Source organism: Seriola lalandi, unplaced genomic scaffold (genome assembly GCF_002814215.2).
Source record: "Seriola lalandi dorsalis isolate HSWRI2012SDOR001 ecotype SW California unplaced genomic scaffold, Sedor1 jcf7180002054451, whole genome shotgun sequence".
Classification (NCBI taxonomy): Eukaryota; Metazoa; Chordata; class Actinopteri; order Carangiformes; family Carangidae; genus Seriola; species Seriola lalandi.
The window spans coordinates 209,483-228,235 of NW_019525004.1; the positions used below are offsets into that span (position 1 = coordinate 209,483).

At 39.5% G+C, this 18,753-nt stretch overlaps 1 long non-coding RNA gene across 1 annotated transcript; it reads left to right on the plus strand.

Moving 5' to 3' along the window:
• The first annotated feature begins 12,985 nt into the window (after positions 1–12,985).
• On the plus strand, positions 12,986–17,852 carry LOC147818839 (uncharacterized). The gene is made up of 3 exons (XR_015437553.1): positions 12,986–13,171; positions 15,963–16,063; positions 16,160–17,852. It is a non-coding gene; the product is annotated as an uncharacterized LOC147818839 (long non-coding RNA).
• Positions 17,853–18,753: the final 901 nt, after the last annotated feature.

Here is an 18,753-nt window from a genome sequence, read left to right on the forward strand (position 1 = left end):
TGTTAGGAAGTAAAAATTCAATGTTAGTAAGTACACAAACTTTTTTTTTATTTTCCAAAAGTTTAAAAACAGGGTGACCACTAATGATAGTGAAGTAATAATAGCTGGTTGCCAGTGGATTGGAATCTGCCAGAGAAAAACAGTTTGTCCTAGTAGCGTTTCCCTTCAGACAGATTGGCAGCCAGTCAGTGCAGCCTGTGTGTAACTAGATATGATGTGGCTTCCCTGGTGCGTAGACCAGGCTCACATCCATCTATCGTTGAGAGGAGAGAGAGACTCAGCTCTGGCCCAGAACCACCGCCACAGATCAAATAGCACTAGAGTAAACACAGTGTCTTCCCCATTGCTCTCTTTTACACATAAAACTGTGGTGTCTCCTGGTGCTCTGTGTCAAAACAACTGATTCTATGTGAAACCGATGGTCCCGATCGATGCTGCCTGTCTGAAATGCATTCTGCATTTAATTAGAGGCTGGAGGGATGTGTAGCGTTATCGACTGAAGAGGACATTTGTTTAATGTAATGTAAAGAGGAGAGGGACAGGTGTTTATTGGCTCTTTTGCACAAGATAATTAGAGACAGTCTTTATGCTTCCTTCCCAGACACCTGAACGCTTGGTGCATGTCAATGGAAAGAGGCTGCAGGGTCAGCTACTGCAGCTCAATCATACTTGTGCTAATGGCTAATGCAGCCGCAAACACAGTGGAAAAAAATCATCTGCCGGTGCAGCTAGTATGCCAAAGACTAGAGGCTCACAAAAAGTCTGAAGACAATTAAGGACTTTGGCTTGATTTACTGTTTTCATTTAAGACTCACTCTCTGTCATTCTATTTTGGGACCGGTTAAGCAACACTATGTTCTAGAATTACAACAGTGCGTGTGGCTTTTTATTTGAAATGGATACGCAATAAATCTCCAGTTCGCAACTTTAGGCAAATCAGGAAATTACCTCTGAAGATATATTTGACTTTTTTTGCCAACATGATGTTTGCTGTTTAGGCTTGTTCATTGGCCTTTTGTTTATTTGATCCCTACAGTTACCCCTGAAAAAAAGCGTGCAAAATGAGGGTTGAGTTTTTGCACTGTGACCATAGAGTGTACATGATCTGGTTTCACTGTTGTGTCACCGTAACATGTCTGGGTGGATGTAACAAGTATATGAATAAAGCATGGAATATGTCACCGAATGCTTCCAATTTTCAGCACAGTTTCGGTGTTGAAATCGTATATCAAACATTGACCCCTGGTTAAAAGCTCACTAGCTTCTGAGCTGGACGTGTTCACATTCATTCATTTGTTAATGACTAAAGACTTGCATCTATTTTTGGCTTCCGCCGGACTTTAGAAAAAAAAGGCAAAGAACCATAAACTCTGAGTCAAAGCGGCAGTGGCTCCACGTCACAAACCCGTAAAGTACAGTTAAATATTAAAGCGCGGGAAGAGCCTTCTGTGTGGAATTAAACTTTCGATTGGAGCTTACTTGAAACCAGGCAGCCAAGAGAAGAGTTTATGTTGGATTACTAGCGTTATGCAATGAAAAAAGAGAAAAAAAGAACATCTGTTTCAGATGGAAATTCAGGTGTTGTGCTGGGATAAGCAAGCTCTGCCTCAATGCGGTCGGGTTTGCATGCAGGGGAATAATTTGGTCCGACTGCTTTTCATGCAGACATATACAACTTGTGTGTCCTCTGAAAGTCAGCGTATTCATCATGTCAACATTAAAGTCAGAGCTGAAGGAGGAAAATGTCAGACTTTTTCTTTATGTTATGAACTGCATATTCCTGGAAATATGAACAAGGAATTGCTCTGTTTCTTTTTTTTTTGCCAGAAAAAGTAGTTCAAAAGAGTTGCAAATTGTTGATGACGGATGGTTATGTAATATACAAAATGTGACATTATTGCTACCGCTCGTAAGAAAACTGTTTACTAGCTTCAGGGACACTTTACACAACTTAAAACATGACTTCAATGATATCTTCCTTCACACTACTTATTATTTAATTATTTTGTGGAAAGTACAGTGTGACCTCTTTATAGTGTGTGCATGGGTTTGTTACAACCTGTCAGAGCCGGAGTGGCTAATTGCTGCCTTTGTGCCCTATTGAAATTTGTAATACTTTATTCAGTTTGTGCCTGCACAATTATCATACAAGTTACCTTACACCTTTATTTCTGGCTGACTGTGTGTCAGTATGCTTTACCCATATGATGATTAGTGGACACAGTTCTTGCCTCTGGGACCTCCTCAGATGTACAAAGTCTATCCTCACAGACTAAGATGTTTTTGCGCCACACTTGAATCATACATAATCAAATTAATCTTTGACTGAGCCTTTGTATATTAGACGTACAGTAGTTACGTTTGTCCTTGTACAAACAGGGTTCTATTTTAGTCCACATTTGACGTGATGGCCAAACAATAATCCTCTAAATTGTCAACATTAGAAATGAGGTCAGAGGGTTTGACGTGAGTGGATTTTTGGCTCTAAGTGTTTACTTCGTTTTTACCAGCAGCCATGACTCTCCATGTCTCTCTGTGTGGGTTGCAGCACAAACCTTTGCAACACTCATCTCTGACACAACAATCTCCCTGCCATAATTGGTTGAAAATGTTATTATTGAACTGCCAAGTAAGTAGTGCTCCGAAGTGCTATACAAAGGCAACTGGATCTGCTTGAGATTCTTGCGAAATGTAGAATGATTCATATCAGGTCCAGTTGCCTTCGTATTGCACTATGACGTGAATAAAGGAGAATCTTAACAGACAAGGACCTAGCTAGTGATATTGCTATTTGGAAGATGAACCCGATGAACCCTTCTGAATTTTAAGTATACAGAAGGGAGACTGACGATGTTGGAGAGCCAGACCTTAATCCAAGCTGTAGGTTTGATATATTGTAACTAAATCTAGTTAGTCTGTCTGTCTAGTGATAAATAAAAACAAAAGAACAAGTCATACCTAAAATTATACTTTTGCTCTGAACAGTTAATTTGTTATAAAATGTTTTTCATGCATTTCAGAATCAGATTGCAAATTATTTTCTGTTTCCTTTTTCCATGATACCATACGAAAAAGCACATTAAATCTGATTTGGTTGTTTTTCAAGTGCATTTGATTGAAAGTAAAGACAGTATAATTAAAACAATACAGTTAGTATTTTAGTGGCTTAGGTCTTGGCCATTGTGAGTGATCACTTGAGAACCTCTTGTTTTTATTCAAGGCGGTGTCAGTCATGTTTGTATCCCAGTGGATCAAAGCCACTTTAGGAATGCAGCCAACTCAGGACATCTTATTCTAAAGACAAAAGGTCAGGTCAGGCCCCTGGTTTCGGATTTACGCCGATACTCCGGTTCATGGCACCACTGCACAGCGAGCGCCTGCACATAATTTAAAGCCCTGCAGCCTCCGACCCTAACATGTGACACATGCAGGGTCAAAGGGGAGACGGTTGCATAACCTGCACAATACAGAAAATGGACAGTGGTTACCGGTCACAAGATCGTCTGTTTGAACAATCTTAAGATAAAAAGAGAATTTTTTTTTCACAATAATCAGTACATTAAATGAAGCAGAGCAGAATTCTCTACTTCTAAAATCTAAAACTGGTCTTTATAGTTTGATATAAATTGAATTTCTGGTAGCCCAAAATGAAAACAAATAGACTTTAGTGCAATTGTGTGTTCTTTTATGCAACACCCAGTGGGTACTGGGTGTGGCTCTTTATACACATTTTTCAAGAGCTCTAGTAGATGTAAATAAAGTTAAATTAAAATGCACAGAATAGCCATGTTGTTTCAGTATGATGCTATGCAGCTGTAATTCTGGAAAAGGCCGTCTTTGATCTATATTTAACCTCTTGTATATGTAGAATGCAAGTGAACATAGCAGCGAATGAAAGATGTTGAGTTTAATGTGGCAGTACTTTAAGATGAGGGTGGTTCCTAAGACTTCAGTAAACCTCCACAAATGCACAAAGACAACAAGGCCGTTTGCAGGTTGACGTTGAGTTTATGGAAGAGTTTACGGCAGCGTTTTCATGGTCATATTACTTTCTTCCACAAATACGGATTCAACAGTTATTTGGTAGAGTTTTTGAAGGATTATGCAACCATCCCTCCTCCATTGCGGTCAGTGTGTGTTCCCTTTTGTGTGGCAAACATTCCTCATCCTCTGTTCTAGTTTTGGCCCATGTGAAGAGAGCTGTCAGTGGACTGCAGGAAGTTTAAGATGTAAACAGAGAGGGAAATGAACTCCAGACAACCTTGGGAATAGATTTGTGTTATAAAGAGCTGGTAGAGGGTTTCCTTTCGGGCCAATCATATACAAATGATGAACAACAACCGTTCACTTGTGAAACTTTTATTATTAAATGTGAAAAGATTATACTAAATTATAACCATGGATCATGATCCTTGGGGCATAGAGACTTTTGGATTATAAAATCTGACAGCATCAATTGAGAAATTTGATACATTTCAATAAGAAAGCTTATGTGGGATAACGTCCTTCACATATGAGCCATTGTAACTTCTTGACATCAACACATTGTTCCCAGATCCAGGTTTAGTCTCTTTTTTATTGCGTGCTGTGGGGCGGGGTTGGCTGGGTGTCCACAGCAGCAAGTCATGTCAGGAACAAGACATGTGCAACAGAATATGAAAACAGATGATGATAATAACTGTCACTGCCCTATTTGTATTAATATAAAAGGGGAAACCCTTCCTTTGTTGTGACACGCCAGGTAGTGAAACACACAAACAAGTGAAAAAAAACAAGGACAATGTAATGGAAAACTAGCAGAATAGCAGGTATTACAGATGCCGCTGTGATGAACACCCAACCCAGCAATTTGGGAATACATGAGATAGTCACGAAATGTAATCTACTGATTTAGTGTACTTGGACATGAATTTCACATCATTTTCGTAACCACCAGGACGACTTGCAGTTCGTCCAAGAGTCGAGAAATGTAATGTATTGATTTGTTTAGCCTACGTGAACAGGAAATGTCCTCTGTTTCCTGAAATATCATCATGTTGTGACTACAGCAATACTGAATACTGATTTTTAATTAGTATTTGAGATGATGGTCAGAGAGAATGACATGCAGCACGGATCAGATTCCTACCCTGGCCACTGAGGTTCAGACTAAACGTTCATGGTATGCGCTATAACAAGACACGGCACACAGAGCCTGACAGTCTACTGCTCATTGACAAACTTCTCCATTCCACTTGACATTACCTTATTTACAGCACTTTGAGGACATGGTTTATAAATGAAATGTTACACGTGAAATGTGTACCAAAATATGGGACAAATTATACACGACACAGCATTTCATTTTCAAATACGGGACGATCACGAATGAAACAGGACGGATATTTGGACATCTACCCTCGACTGGAGCGGTTGGTTGTGACTCCGTCTCCGCCGCTGGAGGCAGCTCTTGGTGAGTAAAGGAAGGAAGTTTGATCCTGAATTAGCAGTGTTTCCTCTAGGATGGTAAGTATGCTAACGGTAGCTATAGCGATAGCAAAAGCTTACATACGAGCACTTTTAAAGCTGTTGTAATTTATTTGCTCAACCATATTTTGGGAGGGTATCTCTCTTTGCTTTGTGTAAACGCTTTCATCTGTACCACATTATGAGTTATAAATGTATGTGTAAGAAATTACGTGCTTCTCTGTTTTGTCATTTTGGTTTGCACAGCAGCTAAAGCTAAGTGGACGTCAGAGATTTTAATACCGGTGACGCACTTGGCAAATTTGTTATACTAGTTATTTGTTCTGTTGAACCGAGTGTTCTACTACTTACCAGAAAGATGGAGAATGGACGCTCAAGGCATTTCTAACAAAATGAAGGTGCAATCCAAAATGTACTTGTCATATCAGGAAAAACACAGGCGTAACTAATAACACTATTGCATAAGTATGTCAGTGAGCCACGCACAACACCAGCACTGTGAAAATAGATCAGCACAAGTAACTGAGATGTCAGTGATGTTATTAATTACACCCATGCTTCTCCTGACATGTCAGATGTCAGCTGTGAAAAAGGGGTTCCAGGCTCGCTGAGGAGGATGTCTAAGGTATCAAAATGGCAGCCGTTCCTGAAATACAGAACAAAAATGTGCAGGCCAATAAATAGTAGTCAGGATTCCTCATTGTTAAACTACAGAATTCCAGCAATCCAGCTGAATGTGGTGTGGCTGAACAGAATTTGTTACAGTCATAGATTAGATACCCATTCTGTCTTGTGAATGTTTACTCAATGTCTGGAAAAATATTTTTTCCTCAGCTTCTGTGTTTTTAAGAAAGACATTACAACATTGTGCAATTTGAAACAGGTTGGAGTAGGAAAGTATTATTGTTAATAGTCTTTGTCACAGTCACACATTTTCCTTGTTGGGTTATAAAAACATCCATGGCACTCAGTAACACATGGCGTGAGCAAAACACAATATGTATAAAACATGATTTCCAGTGAGCGTTTTCTCATGTTAACCCGAAAACAGCTGTAAGATAAAGTATTTGCTCAGTGTGTCACATGATCATCTGTGGATTCCTTCTTTCTCGTGGCCAAATTGTATTTTTAAGTGTCATGCCAGACTGCAATCTTGTGAGCATTTACAGTTTCCTCATTGATTTCTTATAAATTCACAAGGGAAATGTTGTGGAAAGAACAGGCTGACTCAGCAGAAGAAGTGCCCAGTGTTTTCCAGTTTCTCAACTTATCTTGCTCAAACAAGTTTCAGAACTACTTAATGAAAATTTGTGACCCGTCACTTGTTGCATGAATTCACTCGCGTGTGACGGACAGAAAGTGGCCAGACAGGCTTAGGATAGACAGTATCAAACAAAAACATGTCACTTTCAACTTTCCTGTGTTTTCTCAGGTGTGTCTGACGGGCTGACGTCACAAAAGTTACCAGCAGGCAAATTGGAGGTCAACTAGGTGATGGCAAAAACTTGCGTAAGGTATTTTCACAAACAATATTAGAATGAAAAGACTTTACGTAACAATCCGTTTTAACTTGGTCCCAGGCCAAGGGTGAGCCAGAGTGAGTAGTTTAATTATCATTTGTTTTTTGTTGTTCGTATTATTAAAGCCTACAACCCTAAACAGTGGAAAATCACTACATTATCATTTTTATTTAATCATTTAACTTAATTTACCTTAATTTCATGTAATGTAATTTGAAGGAATGATATTTCAGTGGTTGCACCAAGAGGGGGGAGAATTATAAATTACTATTTGTTTACACCCTGCTACACAGTTGGTTTTGAATCATAAAATTGGGAACATATAATTGAATCCTGCAACTGAACACATAATTACATTAAACAGCAGCACACTGGATACCAGACAGTATAGAGTTCATCAAAGTTCACACCTGTCCTGACCTGTCTTCATGTTGGGAGGCTGCCTGCTTATGGATGGCAGAACAACATGTTTTCTGAGGGTTCATTGCCGTCCTGCGGTTTTCCGGGGTTGTGAACTTTATGAGAGTTGCTTTACAGCCGTTTAACCTGTCCCCAGCTGTGTGGAGCTATTGTGGATCAGGAAGGATTGTTTGCTTGTGGGCCGAATCTTTATGTTCCCATATTGGTAGTTAATTGGTTCTGCCTTTTTTTTAATTACGTTAGGCAACCTGTTTTTTTAGTTTTGTTTTTTTGTTTTTTTTGTTTGCTTTATGCAGCTATTGCATTCCAACAGCTATTCAATCACAGATGCTGTTTCTTCGAGGACTAACAACTAACATGTTTTTGCACTATACTTTTATATAAAAATTGTAACAAACAATCTTAATTAAAAGATTCCACTCAGTCTTGATCCCTTTTTGCACCTTACACTTTTCTTTTACACAGGAAAATAAATCCTAATAAGTGTGTAGATGGCAGATGTGCACAAATGTACACACTCATACATCAATACAAATTAGCAAAACTTAACAAAATCTGAATTAAATCTTTTGAGAAACAATTGCAGCTGTGAAATAGAGAAATCTGTCGCCTCAGAAATATGTAAAACAAAACTTTTACCGTGCAACTGATTTTTCTTTTGCTTTAATTTTAAGCCCTGTACAGTAGGTCACACAACACTTAATGCCCTCATGAACAAATTGTATTATAATTCACACAATGACACTTTCATTAAAAATGCACTTGGTGATATGTTAACTTTTCTATTTTTTTAGTATTTGCATTTACATGTTCCATTAACTGCCATATGAATTGACAATTATGGTTAATGATCAATTATGGAAGCGGAACATTGTGGCAGCTGTCTTTGTCTCCCCTGAGGATGAATGACAAGTGCTATCTGTGCTGATGTGCCTTCAACCCACTTTTGTCACCATAAGTAGCAGCATGTAATTGACTTTTCACTGCTGAATGTAATTTTCAAAAATGAGTCCCATGAGTACAGTTCCTTCCTGCAGGGAAGAAAGTGACGAGATTGAACTGAACTGAAATTCTGGTAGTGATATGAAATGAATGAATGGTGGGTATATGTATGTGTTGAGTCTGCATCTTAAATGGACTTCATCATAGATAATGCGCATTTTGGAAGAAATGTGTCACTGTCTGTGTTATTTATAGGACGGTTGAAGAAGTGTAAAAGCATGAAAGAAAGGAATAACTTCTTTCTTTATTTCTGAACTTTATGGATTTGAATTTTCATTCAGTAAGTGATAAACTGTGATAAAAGTACATACCGTACTCATGTATTACATCTTTAACTTTTATATATACTAATTACTGCTGATTAACGAAAACAGGATGAAATTAAAAAAAAAAAAAAAAAAGCATCAGCATCCAAAACAATGAACTTAACATCATTGGAGTTCATGCATGAAATGAATGTGTTTCAGCAGAGCAGTTCACACTTTACATTGATTACACACGTTTTATTGCCAGCCGCACAAATTAACACACTCACACACATTCTGCACCTCAACCCCCAGTGTAAAAGAATATGTAAACACACACATGTAACTCTTGACTACATGATACCTGAGCAATTACAGATATTTTACTGCCAAACGACGTGCAAATAAAGTCATTTAAAGGTGCTATATGTAGCCAAGGTTTTCTCCCCCGCCGAGCGTGGTTTCTTGCTGGGAGCGGGTGGTGGTGATGAGCTGGTAACATTTCTTCTAGACTGGTAAGTAAATAGCTGTTAATGCTAACCTTGGTTATAGCGATAGCAAAAAACTTACATATAGCACCTTTAAAGAATGTCTGTCGAAACGCGTAAAGAAAACAACAACAAAGAGGGAATGGTTCAAATGATTTATAACGATGCAACTATAGCACAACTTTGTCAGTGTCATTAAAAGTCCACCAGCTACTTGTGTCACTTGTCTATTTAAAATAATTTATGCAATAGTTGGCCGTAGCTAATGCTACCAGAGTAATTTATCAATCGTAAACATGTGCATGTCCACAGCCTCTTTGATCTGTAAATCATCTGTCGTCAGGTGTTATCGGCGAACTTTGAGGCTACGAGGTGTTGATTTGCAGAGGAGGCACATCAGCAAAAAACATTCCCAGCTGCTCGGGTTCGGATGACTGACAGTGAGAGGGAGGAAAAAAAAAAGGCCAGACAGATAACAAACCATTAGCGTAGTGGCGTGTGAGGCGCTCCACTCATAGCCTCGGTGTGATAGATTTGACAGATTTCTATGCAGCAGATACTCAACCACTTGCACAACAAGCACATTTTGTACATACTCCAAATATTAAAATACACAGCACTGCACTGCAAAAATGAAAATCCGTCAGTGGGTCAAAGATGAGCTGAACTCAAAGGCCTGAAGGGGAAAAAAAATCTGTTCACACTGAACTATGAGTGCTGTGTGTCGCTTTAGAGACAAAACATTTTTTGCGGGGAGGATATTATGTGGAGACTGTGTGTTTTGACTTAATATGTCTGTTTCAGCAATAATGTCAGTGTGTTTCATCTGATGACATCATCCACTCTGCCTCTTTTAGTATCATTGCCTATTTAGGCGGTGTTGTGGTCATCCCTTACCCTCCCAGGCTACATTTGTAGAGGTGCTGAACATTGTGATCTTATCCTTGACACCATTAGAGTCGCAGTTGCAGACGATAAGGTTAAGAGTATAAACATAACTTGGCCTGGATTCAGGAGTGTCGCCCTGCTGTGTTGCAAACGAAGTGGCACCATTGGCATGAAACATGCACTGCTGTGGTATGGGAAACACTCTTACACATACACAGATACACACACACACACACACACACACACACACACACACACATGCACTCATTACAAATAAACTGCAGGTGTGTTTCCAGAGATGCATTCAACACAAACACAAATGTCCCATCACAAGCAAACCAAACACACACACACACACACACACACACACACACACACGTAACGTAGCAAGCGCAGTCAACCACACAAACAAACACAACTCTGCTGGTGTACATTCTCTTTGTGCACTCACGCTGAAGCTTGTGCAGAGGTTACCTATGCAGAAAGGTCACCAGCACACAGCTCATTTTCTACTGTATCTAGAGTTGACCTTCACCTCTGACCATTAGTTTGGATTAAAAGGACATCGCTTAACTCCAGACACATTCCCCCAAACTGAGGTGATCAGAGCATGCAAAAATCCTTTTGAGTAATTAGCTGGATATACCTGTTCGCTTCAAAGGAACAAACATGGTTGATGACCTCAGCTGCACAGAAAACAATTTGTGAGGTGCGGCAGGATGTACTGCAGGGAAGACTCCACTTATGAAACTGGGTGCTAGAGTCCTCAAAAACAGGAAAAAAACAAAGGGTCTGTTCAAATGCACATGACACATGACATGATTTAGGCTGTATGGAAGTGTTACATAAGATTACATTCTTCACAGGTTAAGATCACATGAGGATGTTCATTAGCGTGACAAGATAGATGACTCCTAGAATTATATGTGTCATGGTGTCTGTCTAGTCTTTCCGTCTGTCACAACAAAGCTTCGTTCAAAACATCAAGTGCATTTATATGGCATCTCAAGTAACTGTTATGCACTCTATATGCATGCTAACAGTCACAATAACCATTTACAGGCACATAAAAGCTGCAACCTGTCAACATTGTGCTTTCAAGTGATCATATGAGATTTCGCGTTTCTATTAGTCCTTGTTTTCCCAACTATTGCTTCAAAGAACAGCTTCAGTGTGTGTTGTGGTGTTTACTCATTTCTTGCTGTCTTTTAAGGAAAAATGGTTTCCCACCGTTTCAACCTTGTCATGCAGTTTCTTACAGTGTTATTTTTCACATCTAATTGATTTATGTGCTGCCATTGTTTTGGTTTTCACCTTGCATTAAATCTTGCTTCCAGATAGATCACTTCTACTGATTAGAAGAGCTTTCTCTTGGGAACTACGCGTCAAGTCAAGTTTATGTTGCATAAAACATAGTTTATATCACCCAAAAAGATCTAAAGGTTCTCTGCAGTTTTACAATCTGTAAAGAATACAATTCCTTATCTTTAAGATAAAGATTAAGGAAAAGGAATCAAAAGTAACAAAAATGAATAGTGCATTATTATGTTTCCTTGCTTGCAGAGTCACTGCCATTGTGATCAAGTACCATTGGAGTTACAGCTGACCTTAATTCTTGCCATGAGTGTAATCACGCCTTAATATATAGGAGACAAACAGTGCTAGGTCAGACCTCGTTCTCTATATATAGGTTGTATGCTTCCAGGGGAAAGGAACAGGACATTCAAAGTAAACAGCGATCATAATGCACACACACACACACACACACACACACACACACACACACACACACACACACACACACACACACACACAGACTCGTGAGCCAACATTTGCTGCATGCAGAGTGAAGAAATTCACGTTCCAGAAAAAAAAAAAAAAATGCACACACAGACACACTCATAACCCTTTTATTGGCTTGCTGTCTGTCCCGTTGGATGGCTAATAACTAACTAAACATCTTATGCACTCTTTGATAACATGGTGTAATGTATTATGAATGCGTATTGTCAGTCATAAATAAATCCACAGAGATAATCCCGGGCCCGACTAATAACCATTCAACCCTCAGCATAAAAGTGACAGCCGAGTATGAGAGTATGATATACTATACTGTATGATGTATATTGCATTCTGAGTGTTCCAGAAGTCACGGCACGTACTGAACAAGTTGGACATAGATGCCACTTTGTGCATGTCAGCAGTCAAACCACGTGTTTGCTTGTTCTGCATAATCATAACCTTTTAACCCACAACTCTTATTTAACCTCATTACAGTCTGCTAAAGTGCCACTTCAGCAAGTTGAACGGCTGAAAAGATTATAATAATTTCAAATGTAATGTATGTACACAATTGTCAAAATGAAAAACTCCAGGCCACATGTCTTTGAAATAATGCAAAACCTGCACAACATTGTTCTTTTTTTTTTTTGCTTTTGAACAAATTCCCTCTATATAAGATTTTACTCTTTAAACTTCAAATCTAAAACTTACTATGTCAATTATAATATAGCCCATAAAAAAATACTACGGTGAAATTAAAATGAAACGTCAGTATGCATCATCATGCTGATATTAACATCACAAGTATGCAGCCAAAAATTAGAAAAAGGGGAAAGAAAAACGAAAATTACGTTACATAATTTATTTCAAGTTATACTGGCACAGACTTTTCAGGTTATCAAAAAAAAAAAAAAAAAGTTCCAGACGGACTAACAGCAGTCAAATAGAGCAGAATTGGATGACCTGATAACTCTTAAGCATCGAAAATCAATATATGAAGCAATTTTTTAAACATTTCTAGGAACGTAGCCTCGCTATCACTGAAAACCTGTACAGGGAGTGATGCCAGGCAGGTCGCTGCTCTCAAAGTTTATCCTGTACAGCTGTGTTTGGCATTTAGTAGATGCCCTGATGACTGGTGTTGTGTTTGTTTTGGATGGTGACCACTGATGCAGAGAGGCAGGGAAAGTGACAGAGGTTTTCGTCTGATTCACCGTGCTACTCTTTTCGTTTAACGACATGGTTTGATAGCGACATGTTGACCATTGGAGGGACAGAGGGTCAGACGGGATGGATGGAGACTTGCATACGTGCAAGGTCACATGATTATGCATCTTTGACCTGTCAGCAGAAGCAGTGTGTAAGTGTGTATGTGTGTGTGTGTGTGTGTATGTGTGTGTGTGTGTGTGTGTGTGTGTGTATTTTTGTGGCAATATCAAACAATGGTGAAACATATCTGAAGGTGTTAGGTAAAGTGATCTACTGACACAGTTGCTGATTTTTTCTGAAACCCTTTCGGTAGTTGAGTACACAGAGAGAGAGAAACGATCATGGCATGACTCGGCGTGTGCTTTATGTTTTTCTCAATGCACAACAAATATGGGGCAGTGCAACATGTGCCAGCAATGTGCGTGAGTCCAAGCACTTTCGATTGAAACCATATTCCTTTTCCATGAAGAGAAGGATGTGCACCCTCCCACCTTCACTCCCACTCAGCTCGCAAATGGACAGCTCTAGGTGTGTGTTCTTTGCTTCCCTTTGTTTAGAAAGTGCACCTAGACCATGCCTTGCCCTGCTAAATAGAATTACAATTAGAAGTGAAGACAAATGTTGCATGTTGTAAAAGATAACACGATTTTGGCAAATCTATCCAATGCCTTCCAGGGTTCATAACAAGGATTCCAAGAGACATTATGTCTGCATCACAAAACAATATTTTCCAGGGATGTTAGTCTTGCCTGTTGCCCTGCAGCGTGAAATAGCCGGTGCAGATCTTGTCATCTCTGGTGGTCCATGTTGTTTATAAGCTCAGAATGAGATTTTTTTTTTTTCTCTAATGGTTACATAGTTGAGGATTTTGCTGAGGCACTGGGCTTAGTGTTGGTCACTCTATATTTGGTCTTGGATGAGGAAGTCAAACAGAGAAAGAATATCTTTCCCATGCGTCTCATAGCAGGCGTAAGTGGAATTCAGATTCTTATGTAAGACAGCTGTTTCATTTTTGACTTGTCACGCATTGGAAGTGCAGTGCCCTCCTATTTTTGATTACAGTACTGAAAGCAGAACCAAGAGGAAGATTTGTTGGTCTAGCATCAGGTTTCTTCTCCTTTTTTCTTCTTTCAGTTCACTCAGTTCAGCTCCATCCCAAAAGAGTTAAGACCCATTCTCTGCTTAAGATCTTATTTGTGTCCAACTGCTTTTAGGCAGATGTTTTTTTTGTGTGTGTGTGTGTTATGGATGTTCTAAAATGGAGTACAGTCATCCATTCAAAACAGCCCTACTCCCAGTCTGTTGAACTCTAGACAGAAACCGTTTCGGGGGAAGGGCATTCAAATCAGTTGCTTCCATGAAGCCAATCAGAAGTTAGCGTGTGGTGTGGCCAAGCCTGTGTTGCATAACCTCCAAAGCAGACAGCCTACAGCAGAGACTGTCTCACTCTGCAGACTCAACAATCTTCACACGCAACACTCCCCAACCAAGTGTGTGTGCTTAAGTCTTGCTTTGTTTGCTTTGATTCCCAGATTGAACTGCTCCACAACATACACATGCAAATAACGTCTTTGGAATACACTCAACCTAAATTTTACTTAAATTGAGCATGTGCTGGCATCCTGCAAATAATATCAGCATGCTTTTAATGTTAAGTTCTGCAGGGAAAAAAAATGACAGTGATGCCTATCACACGGCAAGATCAAAGAAACTACAAAGCTTGTGCATTTCACGAAAAAATGTGACAAATTCTGCACATACAAATGATAAAAGAGAAAGAAAGCAACTAAATACATAACAGTTTTACAGATTTTCAAGTTTTTGCCATTGTAATCGTGAATTACGAATCATTAATAATATAAATTTATCTTTTTTCTTTCCAAATCCTTTAAATGTGTAATACCTTAAGTGACACATACGATGCAAAAAGTGTCTCATTTATTCTTGGTGATAGGACAAAGTTCTAGGAATGTTCCTTTGGCACCATGAAACATGTATATTTCTAACTGTTTCTTTCTGCTAAATACATGTGATAGAGATCATAAGAGTGGCAACAAAACAGGCTGAGGAAATCATTCCCACATGTTTCTAATTCATATTTATATGCTTCACCCAGTGAATGCTGGGACGCGATCCATTTCCCTGTGACTAAAAGGAATGAGCAGATAAATACAAATAAATAAATGGGATATATTGCAACGCCAAAGTATGAGATGTGATAGCGTACTATGGCTGACCTAATTCTTGGACCCCGCAGCTAAAGAGCCGACACTTAACAATGAACACAATTCATATTTTTACTGTAGAGTCCCAAAATGGTAAGGAAATGAATATTCACAATTAATCCACTGACCAGTGAAGATGTATTCATTGGAGGAGACAGTGTGTGGCATCTTTTCTTTGTCATTTCCTCGAGGTGACATTGCGGGTCTGAGGTGAGTGTTTGGCAGAAAAAATAGAACTAAAGGAAAGTCAGGCTCATAATGTTTGTTAGGCACTAAAAAAACAGAGGAAGTGGTTGGCTGTGCAGCAAAAACAATGTACGGAAAAATACAATGGCCGTTCATATTCCCTAGGGCACAGGGTTTGTCTGGCCAGAGTCAAACTAGAGTCAAGGAAAGGCACTTTTTTTGGTCACTCAGGTCTGGGCAAATATTTTTGCATGGACTGCTCATATTGCACTTCATAGAGGGTGGAATGGACAGGAGGCAGCACCCATCTTTTATATGCAGGCTATAAGATTGATGGATTGATTCCACGTGCTCGGTGAATGTAACACCAGTCAATCAGCAGGCTTGTGACAGTGCGAGGAAACTGTACATGTGTTAAATAAAAGACAACACACGACTGAAACCTAAGTGCTAGACGATCAAGTTTCATTTGTTCGATGTTCTTGTTATTTCCTGCTATCTGAGCTCTCTATTAACAATAGGTTCTCACAGTGTCACAGAGATGAAAATAAACCGAGGAAAGATTTGAAGTCTTCCTGGCTTTTCCTGGTGCTGCCTCAGCTGCGGTGTGGGACTCACAAAGCACTGTTCAGGTCTGACTTTGCGTTTTCAAGAGGAGTTTCCTCAGGGAAAGCTATTCTGGCTCACTGACAACACAAACATGCTCTCTCTCTCCCTCTCTTCTGCAGCCACAGGGACGTGTGGGGCTGTGAGCTGGACAGGAAGGATCACCAGCCTACTTCAGAATCATTTCCCCTCAGCTGTCAAAGCACCGGTCGGCCACTGAAGAGCGGGGTAACTCCCTCATAGAGTGGAGGTTGAGCTGTGCAGCCTTAGGGCCCAGCTATTTCCTGTATCTGTGGAAGCCTCTGCCTCTGAGAGAGATACCATCTCTCATCAGGAGATATGATGAGCCTCATTTTCTTTCACATATGCCGTTGTTAACAAAATAAAAGTCACAATTACAATGACAAAATTACAGTCCTGCTGTAGATTTGAGGACAATCCTCTGATAAACAAAATGTATACATTACAAGTTTTCATTGCTTTCCATGGTCAGGTGTTTCTCTTATTTTGTTCAACCCCCGTGTTGGCACGCAGTTCTCCAAATTTATCTATTGGCTATTCAGAAAATAAGACAAACTGTTAGCAGCTCATGGAATGAAAACATATTTCCAGGGTGCAAGCTAATTATAACTATTACTTACTATTACTTTATGATGAATGTCATCTGCATGTACGGTACATTTTTGGCCGTATTCAGAGTGAAACATATTGTTTCAAGATAAATATGGTGAAGTTTATTTATTTTTTTTTTTTTTGGCAACCTGGGATCATGTTTTTTTTTGGCTCACAGCTTTTGTTGCATTTCATTTGCAGTCTGTCTTGAGGGACGACTTAAAAATCTTAAGAAGCTCGAAAGGAACATTTCAGCATTTAGAAAGAATACTTTTATTCACTTACTTGCTGAGAGTTAGATGAAAAGATTGATGTCACTCTGTCTGTTAAATATGACACCACAGCCAGAAGGTTGTTCACTTAGCTAAGCTTAAAGACTGGAAACAGGCAGAAACAGCTCACCTGGCTCTGTTCAAAGGTAAAAAAGAAAGATCTATCAGCACCTCTAAAGGGCACCAATTAACATGTTATATTTTGTTAATTTCATCTGTAGGCCTAACAAATTCCAAGTCCCAATTCAGGTGTTGCATCCTTCGAAGGATGTGGTCCATAAAGGTGTGGCCTTTCGTAGCTGTTAAGGCTAAAGCGAAATGAGACAGTCTGGCCTACAGAGGATTTTCGCTTTTATGTGACCAGCTGTGCCCATCCTTACTGTTGCGTCATACAGTGTGGCTCCTGTCACCTAGCAACATTGACAACACAACTCTTTTTTTATACGAAAACGTGATGTTTTAAGGCCCTTAGTTTTTAACAGATGTACAGTTAGCTGTGGAACTGAGCTGAAACCCAGTACTTGCATTTCAAAGTGTAATCGTCGGGCTATCTGTCGGTTTTGTTTGCTGCCATATTATATTCAATACCGGTGTGCAATGAATCTTGAGAAAGGTTGGGCCGCTAAGGATCCACCCGTTGGAGCTTTCGTCAGCCCAGGAAAAGTAGGCCAAATTTCTTGGCCTCATTTGAAAGCATCTTCAAAATGGGACAACCTAGGTGCGCTGCTGCGATACAATCGAGTCTTCAAATGCAGCTTCCGAGAGGATGCGGCCCATGAAGTGGGGAACAGGGTTATCTATTGACCGGAAGAAACAACTTCCTGGAGTTTCTGCTGGTTGCCTGGCAACCTCAGGATGACTATTAAAAAAAAAAAAAACATTTACATTGTCAGATGCATCATTAATGGAACATTAAATGCTAATGACCTCAGCTCTGAACATTTGTCCCATTATTTTTCCCTTGGCGCTTGCATATATAGTTGTTGTGTCTTGTTAGTATTTGAAATTTAAATGAATTAAAACCAAAACATAATGAGTCATTATTTTTGCCTTAATTCATCAATGGTGGTAAAGATGTAAACTTAAATTATGAGGAGAGAGGTGGGCATAACATGCAACAATGGATGCTCCAGTTCTGTGTCATCCATCTCCCTCCATCTATGTTTGACCATTAATTTATGATCACAGTTGTATTAATGCTCTATCAGTGGTTGTCTGTCTGTCTTGTTTTATTTTTTTTTTCTTTGTCCTATCCAGATTGATGTGTTGTTTTCCTTTAGTAGTGCAGAGTCATGACAGTCTGACAATCATGGAGACTAAGAACTTGTCCATGTGAGCTACATACCAGCTGAATGTTAATTGTGGAAAGCATGAATCCAAACAGGAGCCCCGGATAAAGTTCCACTCTTCCGCTTAAAGTTATGGCATGTGACCCTCCGTGTAGTTTTGGATCACCTGACCTACATTCATTCACACGCTGCATGCATGTTGACCTACAGACTAATCTCTGGCTCAGTTGCTTTGTTTTTGGGTCATGTAGATCACAGATGAGAGAACATTCCTGCTGACCATCGTTGGGTCAAACGTGTTTGGAGGGCGCCCAATGCAGGGTGGACTGTGTGAGTATATTTATTCTGTATAGCACAAATACAATAGACAGATTAAGGTCATGGTTTCATAACTTGCTCTTTTTTGTCTTCCTCCAGTGTCTCTGCTCTACTTCTTCACCCAGTCGCTCCGGTCAAACTTTATCAGTAATTGGATTTAGAGTTGTTGCTTGCCCAATATTGGCCCCTAGACAATAATAATCCATTTACTAGTGCAGAGGTCAG